Consider the following 19,244-nt stretch of genomic DNA (forward strand, 5'->3'; position numbering starts at 1 on the left):
TTTTTGTTAAGATTTAAGAATTGTACTTACTATTTGAATCTTACTTCTAATATTAAGCCAAACAGCTGAAGGTGACCTATCAGTATTTTCAAGACTACTGGCTCTGTCTACCCCGCAAAGGATAAAGACGTGATTATATTTAAGTATGTATATAAGTTAAGGATTGTATCGCCAAATTGTTTATACCTTTGTCTGGAAAAATTAATGAACAATGCCATGTTATGCTAATAAAATACGTATTAAATCATTATTGACATACATTGAGATAGCCTCGAAATAAGTTCGAGACGTGTTTTACGAGAGACTGAATCAACGATACTATATTTTATAGTTATAAAATAATTAGATAAGCACCCAAAACCTAGGCCATTAATAAAAACATCATGATGAGTGTTGAGTGTGGAGGAAGCGGGAGAGGTCTGTAAGGATCGTAGCAAGTGGAAATCCAGTCTCTGCCTACCCTAATGAGAGCGAGGCGTGATGGTGTGTATGTATGTATTAAGACATACATACATTCATTGCTTGCGGGGTAGACAGAGCCGACGGTCTTGTAAAGACTGATAGGCCACGTTCAGCTGTTTGGTTTATTGATAGAATTGAGATTCTAATAGTGACAGGTTGCTAGCCCATCGCCTAAAAAAAGAGTCCCGAGTTTATTAGCCTATCCCTTAGTCAACTTTTACGACATCCGTAGGAATGAGACGGAGTGGTTCTATTCTTTTTTTTTTTATTGTTGCCAGGAACCACACAGCACCAATAAAAAAAAAACTATTAAGAAAAAGTTATATTTCCTTCATGAGCTAACCGGAGCTCGAATCAACATTTTATTGTCAAGAATACGACAACTAAGTTAAACAAGCCGTCTAGTTAAAGTTAAATGAAATCATATGAATAGTTAAAACATTTTGAACAAATGAAAATGGATGAAAGCCCTGACGGTGCACTTAAGACAAGAATCTTGAAACATCCAGTATATTCTACAATTGTAGGAATGCATTATATATGGAGCTGCATTGGAAATATTGAAAACAGTGAATATTTCATGTTCGTTCAGTACATGAAATATCAGTTGAAGGTTTAAGTATTCTTTTTATTCTCCTTAGTCAAGTCAATTCCCTTGCAGGGTAGACAGAGTCATCAGTCTTGAAAGACTGAAAGACCACGGTCAGTTGTTAGGATAGAATTGAGATTCAAATAGTGACAGGTTGTTAGCCCATCGCCTAAAAGAAGAATATCTAATTTATAAGGCTATCCCTTAGTCGCTTTTAACGACATCCATGGAAACAAGATGGAGTGGTCTTATTCTATTTTTTTTTTTGGTTTCTGAGAACCACACGGCACTCGTTTCTTAGAAAACATACATGATGTAATGCTAGTTCGATTTCCAATTCTCCAGGGTAAAACCGGGATATTGTTTTATCACGGACACACGCCTTTGCTGGCCTCTCCTTTGTGTCTACGACTTCGCTTTGTAGGTTATTTTTCTTCTGTCTTCTACAGAATATTCACTTAGGTGAACCTTCTTGAATTAATTAAATAGATATATGAATAAAGGTTTTAATAAAAATCTTAGTGGGGACTAGAGATGTTAGTGCGAGTTTCACTCTATCAAATGCGTCAAGCAAGTAATCACGAATTTGTATGGAATTGCATTAGTGCCATCGCGTTACCACTAGATGGCGCTGATCAAATCACATACAAATTGGCATTTCAGCTGTTTCTTGACTGCGAATTGTAAAAGTCCATTAGAAAGGCAGGCATGTTTCTTCTTTTAGGCGATGGGCTAATAACTATCTCAATCTTATAACATCATTAATTCATCGTGTAAGAGATAAAGGGACACTGGGTATCATTTGTTGAGGTCAAACTATACTTACTTAAGTCACAACCGTTTCCAAATCGTAAGTGTAGAAGAAGCGGCTAAACAATCTACTCTGCAGCGTTTTCTTCAAAGATGTAAATTATAAAATAGATGTTAAATCTAAACCTTCAATAATGTACGATTTATAAAAAGGAATCATTAAATTAATTGACTATTTTAGTTTCAGACGGGCGTGCCTTTATCAAATAGGTTCCGAGCAAAAGGTCAGGTCAGTATACCCTAAACTGACAAGCTTTCATGTAGAAATTGATGAATTTAGTTGAAGCAAAAGAATAATATGTTGTGATCACGGCAAGTACGAATAAATAGATTATGTCTCTGTTGAGTCACCCGAGAAATAAATAGTGATTTCATTTATGTACTCGTATGTATGTCAGTTAAAATACGAGTATTATGATATGTAGGTACTGCACAAATTATACAGACTATCAATTCCACCATTTAACCGTTTCAGTAGCCCTAAATCATTTCTAACCATACTTGACATGTCTGCTTCTTATTCTGACCACGGAAAACCGCTCCGACGTGTTTGAAATAAAAAAAATAGGCTATATCCACAAACGTTCTCGATTTTCTTTCGAATACCAATAGTGGTCGAAATATTAGAGTAAAAAAACGCGTTGAGCTGGGCGTAGTCAAGTCATTCCGCGGCCTGTACCAACGACTCTATGGTGAATTATGTACATTAGTTTTTTTTGTAACCGATGCTGTTATGTTCAGGGATAACATCATGAGGAAGCCTGCTCCGACCACATGTGTAAATGTTTAACTAAATTCATATTAAGAAACAGTAGTAGGTCCCGAGATTGTACGATTTTTTACATTTTATGGGAAATAGCTAGCACACACTTTGTCTTCCCGTCGCTACTAGACCAGCCATCTAGCTATAGCTGGCTAAGCAGAAAGTATATCTAGATTATCTGCTTAATTCTCTCCACTTAAAGGATTTCTGCTTAAACGAATGGTAGACTGTTATGTAGAATGGTAGACAATGCTATTAGCATTAAGACCGCCTATTGTACTTTACAAATTGTAAATGTTACAATCCCAACTAATATTATAAATGCGAGAGTAAGTTTATTTGTTTGTTTGTTTGTGACCTCTTCACGCGTCATGTACTGAAGTAATCTTCTTGAAATTTTGCGTGTAAGTATATAATTAATTGGCTTGCGAAAAAATAAAACGTAAATGACCTGTAAAAATAGAGTCAGGAGGTAGAAGACATTAAAGCTTAAAGACCAATCGAAACACACCCTTATATGTACTTGGCAACGTTGTAGTATATTTCGTTACAATTCTTAACTGTACTTAATGTCATGGCTTGAGTCGAAGGTCTCATGGGAAGGGCTGGGTGGGAAAAACTGATATGGAACATGATAGGCCCTTACTTACGAATTCCTTCAACTTAAGTAGCATTTTATTTTCCTTACCATCTCTCATGAGGAAAGGTAAGAGATATATAAGTAAGTAGGTTATCGAATAGAAATCGTAATTGTTACAGTGCTAGCTTTGCCCCGGGGATTCGCTCCCCTGTGAATTTGTGTTATTTCAAGTTATATTCTACCTGTGTCCTAATATACCGTACTAATTTCGTGTTATAATAACTTGATCAAAATCCGTTTAGTAGATTTTGAATGAGATCGGTTTAGTAGATTCGCGCGTGAAAAGGTGACAAACAAACAAACACACAAACAAATTTATAATATTCGTTGGTATATAGTTGAGATTGGAATCAGTATCTCGTAGGTACTAAACTTTATATTTATAAATACTACACTAACTGGTCGCTTAGCTTTTGTCATCAGTCAATAATTCAATGACCCATAAAATTTTGTATACAACCTCATTGCACTCCAACAATTGATAACCGTATCGACTAACTGACTAATGCTTTACAATCAACCTTGATTAATGATCCAACGGATATGATAACGGTAATTAATGGATGGACTATATCATAGATGTAATAAGAATATAGAAGGTGAAAATATATTCTGTACACTAAATTTATTAATTTATCACACTAAATTTATTATATTATTTAAAGAAACAGTGCGGGGAATACATTTTGTTTGTCTGTCTGTAAATTCAAGCGTCACGCAAAAACTACCCGTTAGGGCAGATATAACTTTAATTTGATTAGGTATTCAGTGTATTCGGCCATTTTTTTAATTAATTAATAAATCATAAAAATATGTATAACATAATAAATTATAAATCTGTAATACAAAAACCGTCTAGTATTCAAAAATGCTTTAATCAAAATAAGAGTATAACATTATGATGAATTAAATCATTTGTTCAGCATATGTTGACAGTAGACAATTGCGCGCTTTTTTCATTAATAATAACAGCTTCTGAAAAAAGTATTTCACTGTCTCACTATAGCCACTTCTGCCAGTAGGCAAAAATCTAATCCTTGATTTTGCGTATGATGATAAGCATGTGTATTACAATTAAAATAAGAATTAATAGTTTATTTCTAAAATAGGATACAAGGTATCGCTTATTAATTATAGACGTCAATCGTGTACTGTAGGGTAATCCAAATTTCAAATGAATTTTAACATTCTATTTTATTAATAACTCTATGATTTGGAAACTGAATGGTTACCGTGAGGTAAAATGAAGCGATGTCATTTATATGAAATTATCGGGTTACGTTCATTAGTAATTAATCATTTCAGTTGACAATTATAAACAAACAACATTATCAGTACCTACCTAATATAATGAATAGAAAAAATTGTATTTTGGTTTGTATATCAGAAACCGGACTGATTTACACAATCGGTATCGATTAAATCTAGCACAAAGATAGGCTACAATTTCAGTACAGGCTACTTTTATTTTGATAAATGGGAGCGATGCTTCACGGTGATGTCTTGCCATACTAATATATAAAATATGTGTTAAAAAAAGGTTGTAAGGATGTATGAGTGTGTTTGTTATACTATTGTTGTATAGTTTAAAGTGTACGTCACTTAAAAAACCTTTTCAGTTTATTTATGGAATTATTCGATTATAAAATAAAATTATCTCAAGAAAATCATAGTAAACTTGATATCGTCAGACCTTAAAGCAAATTACATTTGAGCGCCGTCAAAGGCTTCATGGTTAGAGTAACTACTTTGATGTAGAATCTTTATAAAGCTTTTGGTTTAAAAAAATAAAATAAAATTTGTTTATTTCTGGCCATATCAAGCTGAAAAATTTTGTTTCAAAATAGCTCTTGGATGATGCCCCTCCCACAAGCCGTCAGGTCCCCAGGTCAAAGATAAGAGATACCTACAATTATTATTTTTTTAAATGTAGAGCAACATGGACGGGAGTTCTCTGACGACATACAAACATACATATAATCACATGTATATCCCTTTCGGGGTAGACAGAGCCAACAGTCTCGAAAGGACTGTTGACGAATCGTTCAAGTCCTGCAAGGTAAAATTACTAAATTTGTGCACAGATTTTCAGTAAGTACAAACGTAATTTGTAGGATTTGTCCCACAAACTTAAAATTCTTTTAGCAGATCCTACACACCTTTAAAGTTCCATCACAATCTAGACTAGCGATTCGAAAGTTATCGCGTTACAAACATATGTACATACAAATAGTGTATTGCTCCAAGATGACTAGTTTCATTTCACTTGTTTCATCCTACCCGCGCTCTACGCAATACAAGCTACTCTAAGGTTGTGACTCCATATTTGCTCCCCACTGGGCTTTTATTAAAGATGCACGATATTTGCAGACGCAATGAGCTGCTGCACTTTGTGGTGGCTTACAATTTTCCAGCGGCGTGCCTCTTACGCTAAATTTGATATTTGGGGTTTTCATAGCGTTTTAGAATAATATTACACATACATATTGTTTGGGCCTTATTAGTTTTTGTGTCAAAAAATAGAAATGTCTTCCCGATTTTTCTTTCAACCCTCACCGAATACACATCTATTTATCGTGTAGAGTTTTATTTTGTAAATCTTTATATAATAATGTTATAATGCAAACTTGGGATTCTTATTTTAGGCGATGAGCTAGCAACCTGTCACTATTTGAATCTCAATTCTATCTTAAAGCCAAATTGCTGAACGTGGCCTATCAGTCTTTTCAAGACTGTTGGCGCTGTCTACCCCGCAAGGGATATAGACGTGATTATATGTATGTATGTATAATGCAATGCTCGTTGGCCTAGGGTGCTCTTGACCTAACTTGACCGGGACGTCCCCGATTTAATCAAGATACGTTTCCAAAAACCCCTTTTACATTCGACGTGTATATTTGCTTAGTTTATATACATACATATAACCACGTCTATATCCCTTGCAGGGTAGACAGAGCCTACAGTTTTGAAAAAACTATAAAGCCGCATCCAGCTGTAACGACTTAATGACAGCATTAAGACTCAAATAGTGACAGGTTACCAGTACATCGCCTACAAGAAGAACCGCAAATTTGTTGCATTTCCCTTAGTCGCCTTTTACGGCCACCATTGGAAAGATATGGAGTGGTCCAATTCTAAAGTGTCGGTAACCACACGACACTTTAGAATTGCTTAGTTCAACCTGCGTTCATTCAAACTTTCAAAATAATTTACCTTTGATGAAATGCTTTAAAATCATAACAGACTAAAACATCATTCAAAATTCCGACGAAAGTTATTTCAAAAGAGAAACGGAAATGCCTTAAATTTCTTTGGATCGGATATCGCATCCATTACTCGCTTCGGCTGCGTGCAGGAAATTGAACTGTTATATGTATAGCGCAGATGTACAGTGTCAGCTATACTTACAGTATGTTGGTTCGGTTCTTAGAGTTCAATCTATCTAAATATAACATAACATATAGACACGTCTATATCCCTTGCGGGGTAGACAGAGCCAACAGTCTTGAAAAGACTGAATGGCCACGTTCAGCTATTTGGCTTAATGATAGAATTGAGATTCAAATAGTGACAGGTTGCTAGCCCATCGCCTAAAAAAGAATCCCAAGTTTGTAAGCATATCCCTTAGTCGCCTTTAACGACCTCCATTGGAAAGAGATGGAGTGGTCCTATTCTTTTTTGTATTGGTGCCGGGAACTACACGGCGCATGTTTTATATCTAAATATATAAAACAAGAAAGTGAAATACAGCATTAACCGCTTGGTCTATAGACATGAAATTTGGCGGGTAGGTTCATTATGTGAACTAGGGTGCACTGAACGATTTCCCGAAATTCCCACAGGAACGGGAATTGTGATGATTTTTCATTTAATATGGATGTGCCCTCTAGTATAATTTAAACAACCATGATATGATCATGGGAAAGGCTAATAAACTTGGAATTCATATTTTAAGCGATGGGCTAGCAACCTGTCACTGTTTGAATTTCAATTCTATCTGTAAGCCGTAAGATGAAAGTGACTCTTCAGCATTTTCGAGACAATTATCTATATCTTCTTATAATTCACACTGACAATAAGATGCAATATGCCAAAATGAAAAGCTTTCAATGACGGTATCATATTCTTTAGCATGTATTTAGAAGGTTCGAGAAAGATTCAGTGGCTCAGAAAATCACCTACATTACGACGCGTCAGCGAAAATTGGGCCCTTATTATGTTAAGTCTGTAGAAAATTTTATAAGAACATATTTGTTATAAAGTACCTAGCGTTTGATAAAAAAAAAGGTTATTTTGTGAAGTGTGCCGTGTGGTATGTATATAAGCCGTTAATTTACTCCCTTTTTTCGACATCTAGTGGTTCTACCACTCCATGTCCTTACCCTGGATGTCCTGTGATGCCCTGGATGTTCTAAAGTGCCGAAAATATCACGGCACATTTCTGAGATAGAAACAAAAGAAGTAAACGCAAACCTTTTTCACAAGACCATTTATTTATTCAATTGTTTATGTATCTATTGAACATGTGGAAGTCGACTTAAAACTGGATTAATTCATATTATTTTCTTACTTGAACAGCTCTGTAAAATAAAAGGCCGGGAAGGTAAGTTACTTGTCTGCCAGCTACTTCTACTCACTTGCAGATTTTAAAATTCAAAGATGCCAAGGCTTTTCACACTTATTTTTAATAAGAATATATCCTGGAGGACAATTTTCGGGAACAGAAATCACGTTCCTTGACAATTCTTTACATTCTCCCCCCTCACGTAAGTATCCCCCAGGACATTGTGGCTTCACGGTGGGTCTGAAAGTTTACAAAAATTTGGTCTAAGTTATAAACTTTTTTAAAGAATGCCGTCACTACATTTTGTATAACTTATAATATTTGTATAAATTATAAGCCTTTTGAATGAAATGTTCAAAAAAACCCTTCCTCCAAAAATACGTACGTTCGCACATATTAATTTCGTTGCAAACCCTACAAAAAAATCATCCATATTTAAGGAGAGGTGACGATTCAGGACTATCGAAAAAATATGTCCTGACCGGGGACTATAATGACTATCACTATTACTAAATCAAACAGGTCAATCGTTACCCATGGGCATGGTATGGTTATGGCGCTATATATAGGTACGGGCGCTGTGGTATTTAAATCTGCCCCTTATCCATGAAACTTGAAAGGCTTCCCTCTCTTTTACGCTAAAAGTTAACTGGTTTAGTGTTAAGAGAGAGAAGATAATTAAAATTAACTAGTTACCTCTGAACAGGGCTGGCTGATCTTACTAGCGGACGACAATTTCCATTGATCCAATAATGATTAGGCGGGCAAATGGGCGGTATCCTCCTTTGTAAATTGTCGACGACACTGAAAAATTTACAAGTCGTTAGGTCATAGTCAGGTCAGATTGACTAGCTGTATGCCGTTTGATCCTAGGCACTTTCAAATTGGATCACTCTAAATCTTTCCCGTGGATATGGTAAAGGAGACGAAGGGAAGAGACACATTCGCCTTGTGCAGCTTTTACCATGATTCGATGACAGTTACGCAGCTCTGAAGTTGCAGAGATCTGACGGGAGTCGCGTTGTGAACCCGACTAACCCAATCCAGGATAACGGTCAAAAGGCGCACCCTGGGTTCGTCTCCAGAGGTGAGGATGTAACTGAGAGGAGACGAGAAACAAGAACAAAGGACTTACTTTGGATTGCTGCCAGGATCTGGTCTGGCAATGCAGACATTTAACAATGTTGATAATATCACAATGAAAATCATTTTATAACTTTTATCTCGTTCTGAATGTTCTGTTATCAGTTATAGAATTAGCAGTTGTTAGGAATCTAGGCAACCGACAGATTGTGGCCGTATGAAGAATTATGTGTTGCCGGCATAGGTATATATATATACCAAGGTGAGTATGTATGTTTCTAATTGATTAGTTACACTAACTTATTTAGTTTAGTTCAACTTAATTGTTTGTAGGTTTGTTCCTGATTAGACACACTTCACATTAGTAGTAGCTACTCAACAGGAGAAAAATCTATTTCAATAAAACTAGCTAATATTTATACATAAATATAATGATGTCTATATCCCTTGCAGGGTAGACAGAGCCAACAGTCTTGAAAATACTGAAAGTTCGCGCTCACCTTATAGGGCTCAATAAAGGAATCGAGATTCAAACAGTGACATATTGCCAGCCCATCAAACAAAAATCCATTTTTACGAGTAATGTAGATCTAATAATCGCCTGAAACAAGCCGATAAGATTAATGTTCAGGTAATCTACATACACACATATAGTCACGTCAAATAACTTGCGGCGCGGACAGGGCTTTCAGTCTTGAAACGACTGATAGGCCACGTTCAGCTACATGGCTTTATAATGGAATTGATGGATTCAAACAGTGACAGGTTGCTAGCCCACCGCCTGCAAGTAGAATCCCAAGTTTATAAGCCTATCCCTTAGTCGCATTTACGACACGCCGGAAACCACACGGCATTTATATAAACATCCCCATTTTATTTAAAAGCAAAGCTATCAGCTATCGCACATGGTAATTGAGTTAGAAAAGCTTTATATGTCTCTTTGTAGAGCGCGGGCTATGTCTTTAACAAGTCAATCATCGTAATAACATACATAAAATCACGTCTATATCCCTTGCGGGGTAGACAGGGCCAACAATATTAAAAAGACTGATAGGCAACGTTAAGCTGTTTGGCTAAATTATAGAATTGAGATTCAAATAGTGACAGGTTGCTAGTCCTTCGCCTAAAAGAAAAATCACAAGTCAATCAATTTGGCACATAGAAATACAAATTTCATTAAGTCGTGTCTGTGTACATGGAAATTAATTAAAAAAAATATTAAATAATATAATCCACAAAAAAATCCACACTGGTATGCAAAAAAGAAACTCCTGGTACACGGTGGAAAAAAACATCTAGGAATAGTAGTCATTAAAAAATATATATAATATCCATATCGAACGACTCTTAGAGTATCCGCTTAATAATAAATAATGCATACTGGACACAAACAAAAAAAAAACGATAACCTAGATTTGAAGTCAGTTTTTTTTTAAGAACAGCTTACCTTAGAAATAACTTTCTACAGAGAACAAGTCACTCTAACCCAATGCGGCTGGAGACAGTTTCGTCCCGATTCAAAGGCTCGGAGATAATATGCATATCAGATCTCCACTTCACGTCCGACAAAGCTACGGATATTACCTTCTACCGTCATTATTCCACTACTATTAGGTCGATAGATACATATGATCACGTCTATATCCCTTGCGGGGTAGACAGAGCCAACAGTCTTAAAAAGACTGAATGGCCACGTTCAGCTACTATCTATCTTTTTATTTTATTAGGTCGATTACCGTGGTTTTTCGATACTTAGTTGGAATATTCTTCGTCCTGGCTTTAGTCCTGGTAACATCCTACTTTTTACATTACTCTATGTGCCGTGTGGTTTCCTACACTTTTTACTCCATATCTTTTCCATGGATGTCTTAAAAGGCGACTAAGGGATAGGCTTATAAACTTGGGCTTCTTCTTTTAAGCGACGGGCTGGCAACCTGTCACTTTATATGTATCTCAATTCTATCAGTAAGCCAAACAGCTGAACGTGGCCTATCAGTATTTTCAAGACTGTTGGCTGTGTCTACCCCGCAAGGGACGTGGTTGTATGTATGTATGTTTATCACCGCTGACAGATTGACTGCCCATTTACGCTCAGCTAACCGCTGGGTCTTGGGATTTGGAATTAGTTTCACGTGGTTTTCTGCATTTAGTTGACGCACCCCACATTAGGAGAGCATTTCCCGAAATTCCCACGGGAACTGAAATTAGCGGGATTTACCTCATTACGCGGGTGAAGCCGTGTTAAAAATCATCAATACAAAGAAAGTTTAGACGAAACCCAATCTACCTAAACAACAACAATGGCTGTCAATTTATCAATGTAAAATTATAAATTTATACACAACAAATATCAAATTTCTATTTGTCCGTTGAAATTTGATGTTGCTTGTTGATTTACTTGTTTATTTCGTATTGAAATATTAAGTTTAACAATTATTCTATTATATATAACTATATTATTCTATGGTTTATGTGCATTCGTCCACGATTTAGATTTAAGAGATCTATATTTGTAAATTGACATCCGGTGAAATTGCTGCAGTGTAGTTTGTTCCGCCGCTATTTCTATACATGCCTATTTGTTCTCTGTTAGTATATTATTTTAATTGCGGCTTGCTTGCAGCCCACTTTGAAAAACCGAGGTCAAATAAATACATAATAATCAAGAGTCTTTCTCGGAGGGAAAGGCAGAGACTCCATCTTTCCACTTGCCATAGTCCGCTTCATCCACATTCATAATTATTTACATGCAAGCTCTAATTTATGCACTCTTGAGGTCAAACACAATAATAATTATTCGCTAACGAAGTCACGGATAACATATAGGTCATGAAAGCAATGTTCTACAATACCACTCAAAAATATCCACTACAGTTTCATAACTATGTGAACCAGTTTCATGAGGGTTGAAGGCAAGCGAAATCATATCGTACCAATTTTTAATACAGTTGAAATTGGTTTGTGCGTATTCCAGTTCACCTTTATTAGTTTGCAAGTTTTATTGCAATTTGTATGCATGTCAGGGAGTACGTAATGTTTTTATGTGTCACTACATTAGAACAAAGCAAAGCTCGTGATGGGGCGGCGTGTTCAGTGCTCTGTTTGGTAAATACTGCTCGTACAGTCCATTAGTGTATTACTTTATCTCACTGCTACTCTTCTTTGGGGCCTGGGGTTCGGTACTTTATAAGTATTTATCATACCTGAGTTGCAAAATATGCTCCTTCTTCTTCTTACAGTTCAGGTAACACTCTGGAGAGGAACCCGATGTGATTTGGGTTGTAAAACAAGCTTGTATCGAAAATGCCAACATAAATTAAAAGAAAGAACGAAAGAGAAGACAGAGACTATATACTTTAGAAGTACTATGTTCGAGTGGCTTTCTTGAGACCCTCCGTGTAACTAATGTCGAAAATTCTGACTGAAGTATCTCGTAACGGAAGAGCTTTCAATTATATGGCCCGTAAAATCAGTCATCACAAATTCGATTGACTGAAATCCAAAGATAAAAATTGTTCAAACCAAATATGACTCTAAAAGCGTAAACAATTTTGACAGATCAAATACAAAATTCAAATGCAGGTCCTAATCCCTCGGACATATTTCACGAGTAAGTGAGACACAGCAAATTACATTTGGCGTCGTTTATTTGAATAATTTACACTGTGGCCTGGAATTTGTATTCAAAAATTTTTTGCAGGTTTTAGTACTATTACTTATAAAATTTAATTCAAATATAAATAAATACAGTCGGATAAATTACATTACATAACACTGGTTGAATTAGCTCAAAGTTGAAGTAAAGTCGAGACTGAGAAATGAGATAGAAATTGAAACATACCATGTTAAAAATAAATACTCATATTGACTTTTATTCGTAAGACACGTTCCAATTAGAAAAAAAAACGTTTTTCCATCATGCCAGGCCAGGATTCAGGACTCGGGACCTTCTATGCAACAAATGGGCACAGACATGGAAAAGATAAAGCTTTACGTTGATACGCCAGTTGTCTGCTGTCCTTTTTTTCCAAATTTATTTGTTAATAATGTAAACTAAAATCATCTCAACAATTTCAACATTATTTTTAATTGGGACACACTAAGAACCAAAGTGTTATAAAATAATGGGTCAGGTTGTAAACTCACGGTTTTTCAGGCATACTCGAAATGGGTGCTTCATGTGTTTATAAATTGGACGCTATTATTTACGTTTTTCTCGATATTTGCGGCCAGTAATATACGACAGGCGGCTTTCGGTGAGACGTTTATCGTTTATTTATTTAATTGGTTACTTTCTATTATTTCGTGTTAGCACTTTCACATGCCAATTTAAAAAAAATTCAACGTCATACTAACATTTATCGTCATATCAACAGGTCATACTAACATTTATCGTGCCTACTTTTAGAAGACATATTTAAAAGAAGATTCAAACAGATGTTCATTGTGAACCACACTTATAATTCTTTTTCTTATGGTGCATCAAAGAGTTTATCTATCTATAATCACGAATTTATCTCTTACATGGCTAGGCTTGATGATAGAATTAAAATTAAGGGTAAATTTGCTATCACTTCGCCTAAATATCGACAGTTTTTCCTTAAATTGTCTTTTAAATTATCTTCATCCATATTAACTTTTGTATCTGATTTTAAACTTTCGCCTTGCATTATACTATTTCTAAATACGAAACGTGCGTAATAAAATAAAGGTACGTTATTTACGCGTTCAATACCTGTATTACTTATAAATTAACTTTTGTAACTTCAAAAGTAAGTCTTTAACTTATTAGTATTGTAATACCAATTTAAGTTATTGAAGATGTCCATTGGACATTATTTGAAAACGAAACTTCCAAAGGATCACTCAAATAAAGTTTGTGACGTACTAACTTATTTAAAAGTTTCCTTTGGGGCTATTCACGAATTGTCATAAGTTTGAAGGCTAGCCTTATTTTCCCGCTTTTTCTCCAATTCAAAATGTTGTATTTTCTCATTTTATAATTAATGTACACAAAAATATGAATAAAGACAAATACACAAAAAAGTAAACAAATTATATCTTTTGTTAAAAGTAAATATATAAAACATTGCAAAATTCACTATCTTTATCATATTTAGAAGAACTAATATTCAAAGGACAGGTATCTACTTCATTCATTTTATTCATTCCACGTGGAAAAAAATAGATCTTTCTAAAAAACTAATGCATTCAAATAAGACAAAAAAAATTATATTTTCTCTTGCCAAGAAGATTAATATATAATTTCTTTACAGACGAACGATCAATAATGTCTCAATGAGAATTCCTAGAATGCAGTAAGAAGGGTTCCCGATTAAAATACCACTGAGCTATCGGGAGTAATTAAAAGTTTCCCGGTGCAATGCCGGTCTAGGAATCCTGGCTATCTATAATACCCCTTGAATGATAAAGTAGGTTCAGTTCACGGAAATAATTAATACTATTGACGTGCCGAGTGAATGAAAATAGGTTATGTAATTTAGTATCTAAGACAATGAGTCGAGAAGAGTCCTGCACATTCAGGCAACTGCATGAGTAATCAAGATCTAAAGTGGGTTAGGTTCTCCAGCAAAGGTTGCGAAGGTCAAATCGGAGATGCTTCGTGTAAGAATCTGACTTACTTATCCAGAATCATGGTCAAAACTCGCACCACGGGTTCCTCTACAGAAAGGTAAACAACATCGGGACTAAGTCTAATGGGAGAACATTTTATAGGGAAAAAAACATTAAGTCTCTAACCATATAAACTTAAGTATGTCACCTGAAGAACGTATAATTCTCAAGAAGTTCTCATTAACAAAAGATTTACAATAATAAAGGAGTTCGAACGGATTTTCACAGGGAATTTCAAACAGTACATTAATAGGATAAGAAAGCCAAAGTAATATATTATTTCTGTAGCCAAAACTCAAGTTACTGGTATTGAAATATATTCCATGGAATATACATTTCACGGGCACATTAAGCGCTCCAGCTGAACACCTTGTAGTCGTTGCGAGACCATCGTCTTTGTCTACCCCGTGAAGATACATACATACATACATACCAGTCCCGAAAAGACAAAAATGCCACGTTCAGCTGTTTTGTTCACTAAAGGAGTACATTACAAATATAAAACAGTAGTACAATACAAAGGCGGGCTTATCTCTAAGTGAGATCTCTTCCAGCCAGCCTGTGTAGTCTTTGCGAGACTATCGTCTTTGTCTACCCCGTGAAGATTAAAACGTGATATGCGTATGTTTGTTTAACATATACCATTCCTCATTCAGCGCCAGTTGCAACCTTCCTAGCATAAGTCCTGGTTGCATCTTTGTGAGGAGAAACTGTCTACCTGTGCCTATCAACTATCAACGTTGTGTGTAAATTAGGTTATGACTCCAGTGTGACCTCCGTGACCCAGGTTAGATCACATAGTGTCCTACTTTTTATCTCGTTTATGTCATCTGGGTAAGAACTGAAAGCTGTCTATTGCAACGACTAGTTATAGGGTCAAATAATTTTAAGGAGTGATATCCAACTGTCCTATGTGATTCCCTTAACTTGGATCATGATTGTTTCATTGAATGAAAGCACTTATTTTAGTAATTGATATTACTTTGACGACATCCATAAGACATCTATCCCATGGATAAATATATCTTCTATTTTGGTTCTCAACTCTATCATTAAGCCAAACAGCTGGCATATCAGTAGTTTCAAGAACGTTGACTCTCTCTACCCCGCAAGGGAAATAGACGTGATTATACATATGTCTATGTTTGTATCACCATGTTTCAGAAACAGGTTCTCCGCAATGTTAACTCCATTAAACAAAACTCAATGTCCCCAAAGGTACTTTTAATTTCATTAAGATCCACCGAATTAATAATGCAATGAAGACTTCATTCATAACGAGTATAATGCAGATCCTTTAAGGACGCTTCAGATATTTATCCGGGAGTTAAGGGAATTTGAGCAAATATTTGAGCCAATTTGTCAAAATGTCTTTTGTAAATCAATTCATTCATCTTTTATTTTTAACTCTTTCAACACAAGAGTTGAAAATATAATTTTGATGTTCATATCTGCATATTTGTGGCAATGTTTTGCTGAGGTAGTGTAGGGCAGCGATATATTTTTAATTCTACGGAAACGAAGCCGCGAGTATTCTATTAACTATAGCAGTGCCTATATGCAAACAATTGAATCCATGTAATATTATCTACAACTAGCTTTTGCTTTTGCTCCCGGGGATTAAAAAAAATGGATCTAGTTTCTCCTGAAGGTTTTGTCTATATTTGTTTAAAAAATCTTTAAAATTTATTTACAAAATATTATCTCCTTATAACTCTTTCTAATATTAGTATACGTATAACATCTCTATAGAATTGATCAATCATCTGCCAATATAAACTATTACATCAAACTGAATTGAACTGAATCTTAGATCTTCCGATAATACTCGTAGAGTTTATAGAATAAACATAGCATTCTAGTCTTTGCCTGAAGTCTGTCTTCTCTCATTGTTGACAGGAGTTATTCCGATAGATTGAGTTTGAACATTAATTTAATTCAAATAATTACTTTACTTTCAGCACCCTTCTTACATATACGTCTATATCCCTTCTGAGGTAGACAGAGCCAACCGTCTTGACAGTACTGATAGGCCACGTTCAGCTGTTTGGCTAACTGATAGAATTAAGATTTATATAAAGCTACAGGTTGCTAGACCGTCGCCTAAAAGAAGAATCCCAAGTTTATAAGCCTATCATTTAGTCGCTATTTACGAGATCCATAGGCAAGAGATGGAGTGGTCTTATTCTATTTTCTTTTGGTGCCGGGAACCACACGGCGCAATATACTATAATCAAACAAAAAGAAAGACGTAAATCCAATCACGAACACAGTAAAATGGCAGAGATTTCCATTTATTATTGTATTTAATAACCGCTGCTAATGAAGGAACTTTCCCCGAGATAAGATAACACGTACTGGATTACCCAACTTTGTTATTGCTACGGTTTTTACGGTAAATTCCCCTTGTCTCCATAAGGGTATTCCCCACTGCACTAGTCATTTACTGGAATATACATTTCGTAATAGATATGAATCCGCGTATTTTCCAGAGGAGAAGGTAGAATAGAAAGAGAAAATGTGTTTAACTGTACTTGTTTGATAAATATTATTATTGTCATCAATATAAATTTCGATATATATAAAAAACATTAGGGAAAATAATTACTGTGAGTAGCAGTATCAGTCTTTGACAAGTTTTCACACGTTTTTATTCGAAACAATTAATTTTTGTTTGCTAATAAAATTAGGTGTTAAATGTTTGCTACTAAATAAATTTCATTTTACACATCAGGTGTTATACCTACCTGTTAGAATTATTTGTACGCTATATGTACAAATAATTCTAACAGCTATAACACCTTATGTGGATAAATGATAGACTTCTATACGTACGAAGTCAGGCCACTCCATCAATAAGTAAGAAACGAACCCTATTGCGACTGTTGCTTAAAAGAATTCCAAGATATGGTCCGACAGACATCATACCCTTGAAATTTAAATAAAATACATGTTCAAAGCCGTGTGGTTCCCAGCACTTTAGAATAGGATTACTCTATATTTTTTCCATGGATATCGTAATATTCTTTATTTTTTGTATACACTAGCTGTTGCCCGCGACTTCGTCCGCGTAAATTTCGAGTTGAATCTTGATCATACAGTCAGATACAGACAAACAAAAAATGTAAAAAAAAAATCTCTATCCGTTTCAGTCAAAATATTAAATGTAGGTACAACCAAAATATTTTAACCGTTTTATTATTTACTAGTAGTATTTACTAGTACTTTATTTTTCAGGATGCCAAGCCATCGCCTCAAAAAGAATCCCAAGTTTGTAAGCCTATCCCTTAGTCGCCTTTTACGACATCGATGGGAAAGAGATGGAGTGGTCCTATTCTTTTTTGTATTGGTGCCGGGAACCACACGGCACTACTGCAATAAGCGAGTTCCTATAGTCAGCAAATGAAAATAAAAGCAGAATCAGCTATAATTAAGAAAAAATAAATACAAAACGACAAGAGGAATACACCATTTCGCTTGAGATAATATAAATCGGATTGAGAAAGTTTGCAGATAATATTTCTCATCTTCTGTTATTGTTTGCAACTATTACTCGGTAACTATATATAAGAAAACATCGCTGCTACGTCAGATTGTTGACATTACGTGCATATTTCCATACTATAATTGTAGCTCCGGGGTTACAACGATTTACAACCCCTTTAAAGTGGTTCTAAAGTGCTAGGACCACTCCTTCCGGGATGTACTTAACAGCTAAAAATTGTATTTTGTTATTATAATCTGCTATTTTTTAACATGCGGCTTTGCTCATGCACATTGTCGTTTATCGTCTTTTGCCAAAATAAATGGGATTTATATATTTGTGGGTGGTCAAAAGTTCCCGAAACCGCCGAGCTTGCATGAAGAGAGTTATGAATGTGGATGAAGCGAAGGAAGTATGCAGAGATCGTGGCAAGTGGAAAGAGGTAGTCTCTGCCTACTCCTCCGGGAAAGAGGCGTGATGTTATGTATGTATGTATATACGTGAGTGATACCATAATATAATATATATATATATTTATTATTATTATTATCGTATCTTTGTCACAGTTACGTTCCAAGATTTTCTCCAGAAACCCGGTCAGCAGTAAGTTTAAATATCTAGAAAAAATAAAAAAATATGTATGAATAAAATAAAGAAATCTCGTGTCAACTTGAAGAGCGCACATTTAATTTCGACGTCAGATCGCTTCTAATCCCGCTTCTATGCAGCTCGCACCTGCTGCGGGCTTCGGGGAAAGATTGGGGATTACTGGGATAGGGAGCTGTTACATTACACTGCCAGGTATATAGGAAGCCGCTGTGTATCTTTCAAAGAGTATTCCGTGTTAATAGAGTTTTGAGTTTTTGAGAGTGTTAATAGAATTTGTTTGTTACATCTGTGATTATAATAATTCTGTACAATAGTAAACTCTTTATATTGAAATGTTAGAACAATATATATATATTTTAATTATAAATATTATATAATTAAAGTGCCGTGTGGTTCCCGGCACTATTACAAAAAAGAATAGGACCACTCCATCTCTTTCCCATGGATGTCGTAAAAGGCGACTAAGGGATAGGCTTATAAACTTAGGATTCCTCTTTTAGGCGATGGGCTAGCAACCTGTCACTATTTGAATCTCGGTTCTATCATTAAGCCAAATAGCTGAACGTGGCCATTCAGTCTTTTCAAGACTGTTGGCTCTGTCTACCC

The 19,244-nt window shown here is 35.3% G+C and overlaps 1 long non-coding RNA gene across 1 annotated transcript; it reads right to left on the bottom strand.

The window, feature by feature from the left end:
- Positions 1-7,802: 7,802 nt before the first annotated feature.
- LOC132903028 (uncharacterized) lies at positions 7,803-9,015 on the bottom strand. The gene is made up of 3 exons (XR_009657303.1): positions 8,964-9,015; positions 8,525-8,632; positions 7,803-8,068 (listed from the first exon to the last, which is right to left on the bottom strand). It is a non-coding gene; the product is annotated as an uncharacterized LOC132903028 (long non-coding RNA).
- Positions 9,016-19,244: the final 10,229 nt, after the last annotated feature.

The sequence above is a fragment of the Amyelois transitella genome, chromosome 21 (genome assembly GCF_032362555.1).
Source record: "Amyelois transitella isolate CPQ chromosome 21, ilAmyTran1.1, whole genome shotgun sequence".
NCBI classification, from domain to species: domain Eukaryota; kingdom Metazoa; phylum Arthropoda; class Insecta; order Lepidoptera; family Pyralidae; genus Amyelois; species Amyelois transitella.